The sequence below is a fragment of the Cannabis sativa genome, chromosome 6, assembly GCF_029168945.1.
Source record: "Cannabis sativa cultivar Pink pepper isolate KNU-18-1 chromosome 6, ASM2916894v1, whole genome shotgun sequence".
Taxonomy (NCBI): domain Eukaryota; kingdom Viridiplantae; phylum Streptophyta; class Magnoliopsida; order Rosales; family Cannabaceae; genus Cannabis; species Cannabis sativa.
The window spans coordinates 71,906,857-71,915,189 of record NC_083606.1 but is presented as its reverse complement, the minus strand read 5'-3'; positions in this window follow the sequence as shown (position 1 = coordinate 71,915,189).

The window sequence follows — 8,333 nt, the reverse complement described above, 5'->3', positions numbered from 1 at the left end:
ATCAAACCAAGTCCGCCATGATTCTGGCGCCACTTTAAAGATCTCGATCAACGTCTAGCTGAGCGACGATAAAGTTAGCGCTAATTGGGAGGCAACCCAAATGTTCTTTTGATTTAGTTGAACTCTTTTTAAGTTTACTATTATTTTTCTTGATGTTCATTCTGTTTCGTTACTAAAAAAAAAAAAAAAAAAAAAAAAAAAAAAAATTTTTTGGGTCAGTGGCCGCGGCCATGAGATGTCTGGCCGCGGCCAGAATGGACTTACAGAAAGTCCTGTTTTTTGGCGAATTCTAGCCGCGGCGAGGGTATATACCGCCGCGGCGAGATAACACTTACAGAACGACCCATAAATTCACGGAATCTCGCCGCGGCGAGGCTACATGGTCGCCGCGGCGAGAATGGTCAGATTGCCTTTTTAAATCCTAAAAACCCTAACATTTCAAAATCACACCTCATTCAAACACTTTCTTCTCCCAGCCGAAAACCACCTCTTTTCACCCTAATTTCTTCATCTAATCCCATTCAAACCAATTTTCCTCAAAATCACCCATAAACTTTCATCCCAAATCATCATAATCTCTTATTTCTCTCATCTAACACTCTTTTCCTCTAAAAATCCATTCCAAAATCCCTAAACCTCACCCAAATTTCAGAAAAATCACTATTCATCTTCTTCTTCCCTAAAGCTTCAAGGTTCTCATCAATGGAGGTTGACTAAAGAGTGATTTTCATTGAGGTATTGATTCTAAGACTTCCATTCCAATTTTTATTGAAAAATTTGTGAATTTGTTGGATAGTTTTGAATTATTTGGTGGATATTTGGGATTTTTGCTATATACATTGTTGAAATTGATTGTGTGAATAGAATTGGGTTAAATTGCAAGGGATTTTAATCCCGGGAAGTCAATTTTTAAGGGGAAGTGCTGTCAAAATTTTGAAAAATCTTGAAAGTTAGAAAAAATTTGGGAGTTATGGGTCCAAAGAGGTCAAGGGTTAATGAAGAGGGAGCTTCATCATCCAACCCATCTAGGGGACGCCCTAACCTTGATAGAGTTAGGTTTGCCAACATGGAGGCTCAAGAGAGGTTTTTAAAATTGAAAGATAGGGCGTTCATTGAAGATAGAGGGATAGACATAGTCAACCTAAGCCAAACTGCCAATATTCCCCCTGCTTTTGCATCTATTAGGGATCAAATCCTACAGAGGCAGTGGACTAAGTTCGTCGATGTCACTGAGCGTGGTAATCAAACTCTAGCTTTGGAATTTTTAGCCAACTGGCCTGAAAGAGAAGAGGGCAAAGTTAGAGTTAGGGGGGTTAGAGTGCCTGCTACCGCAGACGCTATTCATGCCCTTTATGATCTCCAAACTTTCACTTATGAAGAACAACAATTGAAACAACAATTCTATGAGAGAAGTACGAATTATGTGGATATGGCTGAGACTCTAGGGTATCCTGGCCTTAGGTTCCATGAGCTTAGTGGAGTACCATACCAATTGTACCGATGTGAACTCAACCCAGTGGCCAAGGCTTGGCTTTACTTTGTTAGTGCAAGGATGCTCCCCAACAAGCATTTTTCTGATGCTCAAATGGACAGACTTAAATGGGTTTACGGTATTATGAAAGGGTATAATTTGAATGTGGGGGATATTGTTCGAACGACCTTTGACATTATGGTTGAGGGATCTTCCGGTGGAGGACTGGGGTTGGCTGGAATAATCACTGACCTCTGTGAGAAACATGGAGTACCACAGTACTCATATGATACAAAGGTACCGCCCCAGCGCCCTATTACTTTGGCGACTGTTCTGCGCTTCAAACCTCCTCATCCTCATGGTCAACCGCCAGTTCAAGGAGGTCCTCCGGCAAGAGAAGAAGAGGAACGTGAGGACATCGAACCACCACGTCTTGTCGGGCCTCTTGACCCTGCCATGCAGTACACTCACAATCAGCTGAATTATCTGATTCAGCAGAACATTCATATGCAAAATTACATGGCCCAGAGGAGTATCTTCGATGAGCAGCAGGTGGCTCAATTGAACACCCTTGTCACGAGGATGAACATCGGTGTGGATGATCCAAACTATTTTCCCATGCCACCCCGTTTCAACCCTTATGACCAGCCACCGCCGCCAAACCCCTTTTAAGGGGCTCAGGTAAGTTTCTCTCACCCTAGTTTATTTTCACACATTGGGGACAATGTGCATTTTAGTTTGGGGGGGGAACTTAATTTATTTTTTCGCGTTTATTTGTTTTAGTTTAGTTTGTGTTAGTTTTTTTTAGTCTTGCGTGATAGCTAAATTGAAAAATGGATTGAATTGTTGTTATTCACTTGTGCAATGGATTGAAACATAACTGTGTGCTTGACTTGCAACTGTTTGAATTAAATTGGATGTGTGCTAGGAAGTGATTCATGTAGGTTTAAAACATTTGCTATTCTCACATATCACTTGTGTTCTATTTGGATTGTGGAATGACTGGTTGAACATGGAATAGAATTTGTTTGACATACTCTCTTGAAGCGAAATCCTTGATGATTTTTGTTTGGAAAATGATTTAGGCAAGTTTTCTTTGGAACGATTGAGCCTTTCAAGCCTACCTAGAAAAGTTTTATCCATAGTATACCCAAAGTTGAGCCTTAGCCTGTTTTAAAAATTTTTCACCACTTCACGGAGCTGAATTCGTTATTCTAAACTCTTTTCACCCTGAACATATTTTATTATGCCATGAGCCTTGAAGCAAGTTTGGGGGGAATAAGTGCTGTAAGTGAAAAAAAAAAATATAAAGTGTAGGAATGAGAGATTGAAAAAAAAATAATAAGAATATTGTGTGTTGTGCCTATGAAAAAAAAAGAAAAAAAATGTGTCTTCTTGAAAAAAAAGTTAAGAAAATTATGAGGTGCACACACAAGAAAAAAATTGCAATCTCTTATTTCTGTTTTTGGGATATATGGAAAGAAAGCAAAATAAATGTCTAGGCTTGCTTGGTTAATAGTGCTTATGGTATAGTATAGCCTAAATGACTTCTCATCTACCCATGTACCTAAGCCATGTGATTTTAACCGAAAAAGACCTATTGATTCCAGGTAGAAATTTGTCAACATTAGTGGAGAGAGGTATGTCATTCAAACTTATTGATCATGTGTTAGTGGGATGTTGGAAAGTTAGAACAGTTGTGATATTGATGGGAATTGCGATGCTTTATGTTTGTATGAATTACTTACTTGTAAACTGCACATTCAACTTAGTTCTTAGAGTTGGCAAGTTGAAATTCTGGTTATTGAGGGATTGAAGTTGTGCAGGTGGTGGTAACAATTTAATTGTTGGAAAGTTCAGCTATCATTTTTAGTTTTTTTAGTTTAGTCTTAGTTTACTCGGGGACGAGTAAAGAGTCAGTTTGGGGGAGTTTGTTAGGCTATTTTTAGCCTATGTTTTGGATCCAATTTATGTGCATTTTTAGCTGTGTTGGGACGGAATTACGCTTGTTTTCTATGTTTTCAGGTTCTTTGGAGTAAAAGAGGTCTCGGGTGCAGAAATTCATTAAAAGATGTGCTGAGCCGAAGAAAAACTTAAATTTTGAGTTTTTGCATATCTGGCCGCGGCGATGAAGAGGCTCGCCGCGGCGAGATTCAACTTACAGAAAGTGCCTAAATTTGGCACATTCTCGCCGCGGCGAGAGGAAGCATGGCCGCGGCGAGATCCCGTACGGACCGGGGGTATTTTCGTCCATCGAACCCTAAATTTCAAGTATAAATAGAAAACTGCGATTGGAAGTCAGGGAGAGCGATTGGGAACCCTAAAACACAGCTGAGAGCGGCAGGAAGAGCATAGAGATTCAAGTGAAGATCCAGAATTCATCCTCAAACAGTTCTTTTCTTTATTCCTCTTTAATTTATTTATGTTGAATATTGCTATAGGAATGGTTATGGATTTGTTTCTGAACTAAATTTCCCATTTAGGGAGGATGATGATTGTTGTTTAATGTTTTCCTAGTTAATGTTTAATTACCATTCCTCAATTCTTGTGTGTGTGAAATTATCTTAATTTGTGTTTAATTTCATGTTTAAGATTGATCACCTTGTGCATGCTCTATGATCTCAATTCAAAATCTGAAAAGTGAGAATTGAGAATGCTAAAATTAAGATAATCGATGTTCTATGTGAAACGAAAGTATTTACATGACTTATGTGACGAGTAGATTATTGCTTATTGCTGATTTCATGTTAGTTTAATTAAGGAATTAATTAGATAACATGTGATTTAGAATCTAGAAGATCTGAAAGGAGCTAGGTTATTTTATAATCTGTCATTCACCCCAAGAATAGGATAGTAATTAATCATTAACAATTTGGGTAAACAACAACAGGATTCTCCTCCCTATTGTCTCATCTTGCTCAACTTTAAACTGTGTTATTAAGTTTTCTGAATTTCTTTCAAATTTTACTGTTTTTAAACTGTAATTACTTTTGATTTACCGAATAGAATCATAAGTATAATTTAGTGGTACTTAATCCAATTCCCTGTGGGATCGACCTCACCTGTGTGAGATTTACTACTTGATTGCGTATACTTGCGTAGTGTTTAAAAATATAGCAACAACTATTTTGTGAGGTAAGCCGTATCGACACACTATGTTTTTGATAACAAAGTCCAACGCCTTTTTAGCGGTTATTGTCTTCATAGGCTCAGCCTCTGTCCACTTAGTGAAGTAGTCTACTGCTACTATTGCATACTTTACTCCTCCTTTTCCCGTAGGTAGAGACCCGATGAGATCTATGCCCCAGACCGCGAAGGGCCAGGGGCTTGTCATCAGCGTGATCTCATTTGGAGGAGCTCTCGGTATGTTCGCGTACCTTTGGCACGAGTCACACTTTTGGACATAGTCTATACAATCTTTTTTCATTGTTGGCCAGAAGTATCCCTGCCTCAATATTTTCTTTGAGAGGCTGGGTCCTCCCGTATGATCTCCACAGAACCCTTCGTGGACCTCCAGCATGATTTGTCTGGCTTCAGGGTCCGATACACACCTTAAATAAGGCATGCTGAGTCCTCTTCGGTAGAGAATTTGATCCATCATTACATAACGATGAGCCTGATACTGAATCTTTCGAGACAGTGCCCTCTCTTGGGGCAACTCACCTGTGGTTATGTATTTTATGATGGGGACCATCCAGCTGGGTTCTTGCCCAACCGTTTGCGTGGTCTCTTTTATTTTGATGCTTGGCTCTGCCAAACGTTCCACTGGTACTACCCCCAGCTCTTCGATCTCACTGTCCGAGGCTAACTTAGCCAGACAGTCCGCGTGAGCGTTCTTTTCTCGGGGGATTCTTTCTATTTTATAGTCTGTGAACTCGTGGAGCAGTTCTCGGACTATTGTTACGTACGCGACCATCCTTTCGCCGCGGGTTTGGTATTCTCCGGATACTTGGTTTACGACCAGCTGAGAATCGCTGTAGACTTCCACCCTCTTGGCTCCTACAGCTTTAGCCAACCTTAGCCCTGCTATCAGGGCCTCATATTCGGCTTCATTATTCGAAGCTGTGAAGTCGAATCGGAGTGCTGCCTGGAGTCGCAACCCAGTAGGTGATATCATAGCCACTCCGGCTCCTGAACCGTTTTCGTTTGAAGCTCCATCCACAAATACTCTCCAAGTGGGGATGGGTGGCTCCGGAGTATTGGCTGTTGCCTCGGCTTCATTACATTCGGTGATGAAGTCCGCCAAGGCTTGGCCTTTTACGGAAATCCGGGGCACGTAATGCAAGTCAAACTGACTCAGTTCCATTGCCCATTTGAGGAGTCTTCCGGAGGCTTCAGGTTTCTGGAGGACTTGCCGGAGTGGATGATTGGTCAAAATTCTGATCGGATGGGCTTGGAAGTATGGTCTCAACTTCCGTGATGCCATCAGGAGGCAGAATACTAGCTTTTCAATGACCGGGTACCTTGTCTCGGCCCCTATCATGCGTTTACTAACATAGTACACGGGGTGCTGAATCTTTTCTTCCTCCCGGACCAATGCAGCACTGACCGCATGTTCGGAGACGGCCAAGTAAAGGAATAAGTCTTCTCCAAGGACGGGCTTTGATAGGATAGGGGGTTTGGCCATATGGTCTTTTAACCTTTTGAATGCCTCTTCGCATTCGTCCGTCCATTCGAACTTTTGGCATTTCTTCAGTATGTTGAAGAAGGGTATGCACTTGTCCGTGGATCGTGAGATAAAGCGGCTCAATGCGGCCACCTTTCCGGTCAAACTTCGCACGTCCTTATGTTTCTTGGGGGATGGCATGTCCAAGAGAGCTTGGATTTTCTCCGGGTTTGCCTCGATCCCCCTTTGGCTGACTATGAAGCCCAGGAATTTTCCCGACTTGACCCCGAAGGTACACTTTTTCGGATTGAGCTTCATGCCGTATCTCCGGACGACTTCGAAACATTCTTCTAAGTCGTTTGCATGGCTATTGCATGCTTTGGATTTGACGAGCATGTCATCTACATATACTTCCATGTTTCGTCCCAGGAGGCTTTTAAACATCCGGTTAACCATTCTTTGATAGGTTGCTCCGGCGTTTTTCAGTCCGAAAGGCATGACTAGGTAACAGTATACCCCCTTATCGGTCCTGAAGCTAGTGCACTCCCGGTCTGCCGTATGCATCTTTATTTGATTGTACCCAGCGTAGGCATCCATGAAAGATAGCAGTTTAAATCCGGAGGTGGCGTCCACCATCTGGTCGATCCTGGGCAGCGGAAAGCAGTCCTTTGGGCAGGCTTTGTTTAGATCTGTGAAATCTATGCAAACCCGCCAAGTCCCGTTTGGCTTGGGCACCAGGACCGGATTGGCCAGCCATTCCGGATAGTATACGTCGCGGATCATGCTATTGGACAAAAGTTTATCCACCTCATTCTCTAAGGCCTCGGCTTTCGCCGAGTCGAGCGGGCGTCTCTTTTGCTGTATAGGAGGCATGTCCGGGTTGACGTTGAGGACATGGGTGATGACATGAGGGCTGATGCCGGTCATGTCCTCTTGGCGCCATGCAAAAATGTCAATGGCGCCCTTCAGTGTTTTTATTATTTTATCCTTTTCCTCCGGATCTAGGCCTCTCCCTATCCGGAGTACTTTGGTGGAGTCGTCGTCGCACACTGGTATCTCTTCGACGTCCTCCATTGGTTCTACGACCCTTTCGGATCCTATCCGAGGATCCAACTCGTCTTCTTCAGCCTTCTCTGCTTCAGGGGGCCCCCGGACCATGAGCACTGGCAAGTGGGTGGCAACATTGTAACATTGCCTGGCCTCTCCTTGATTTCCCCTCACCGTTCCGACTCCGGCTTCCTGAGTAGGAAATTTTAGGCATAGGTGTCGGATAGAAGTTATTGCACCAAAGTCAACGAGGGCCGGTCGGCCCAAGATTGCGTTGTAGGCTGTTGGACAGTCTACCACCACGAAGGTGCAATACTTGAACGTGCTCTGGGGAGTATCCGGGCACAGGGTAACTGGGAGCCTGACTTTTCCCATCGGGATTAGAGTTGTCCCGTTAAACCCTGTGAGCTGCGATCCGCTAGGAGAGAGGTCCCGGTCGGTCAACCCTATCGCAGTGAAGGCCTCTTTGAAGAGCAAGTTCACGGAACTTCCATTATCAATCAGGACCCTGGCCACCACTTTATTTGCAATGGGGGTCTCTATGACCAGCGGGTCGTGATGAGGAAAGCGCACCGCCTTGGCGTCGTCTTCCGTGAACGTTATGGGCTGGTCCATTAGCCGAGGCCTTTGAGCTGGGAGTTGAGTGACCTCCCACACCTCTCTGTGCCTTGCGGCCTCGGCATATCTCTTTCGCTCCTTTCGAGTGTTTCCTCCGATATGGGGACCTCCGGAGATCATGGCTACCCGTCCATTAGGCCGGGGTGGTAGTCCGGGTATATGCTGGGCGTCACCTGCGGGAGCAGCTGGAGGCAATACTCCTGCTGTACCCCCTGGTGTTCCCGAAGGCATGCCCCCTGCCACCGGCCCCGGGTTAAGGTGGGGTAACCTATTCTTGATCCACTCATAGAGGTGGCCCAACCGGATCAGATTCTCAATCTCGTCTTTGAGATTTTTACACTCGTTGGTGCTGTGGCCAATATCGTTGTGATATTCGCACCTTTTACTCGGATCTCTCCGGGAGCTGTCCCTGTACAATGGCTGAGGTCTCCGGTAATGCGTATTCTGCCTTGTGGCAAAATAGACACGTTCCTGGGAGTCCGTGAGCTCTGTGTACTGGGTGTATTGGGGTGTGTACCCCTTCTTTTGGCGCTTCTCTCCCGTTCGGGTGCTGCCCTTGGAAGACCTCTTGCTTCTAGACCCTTGGGTAGG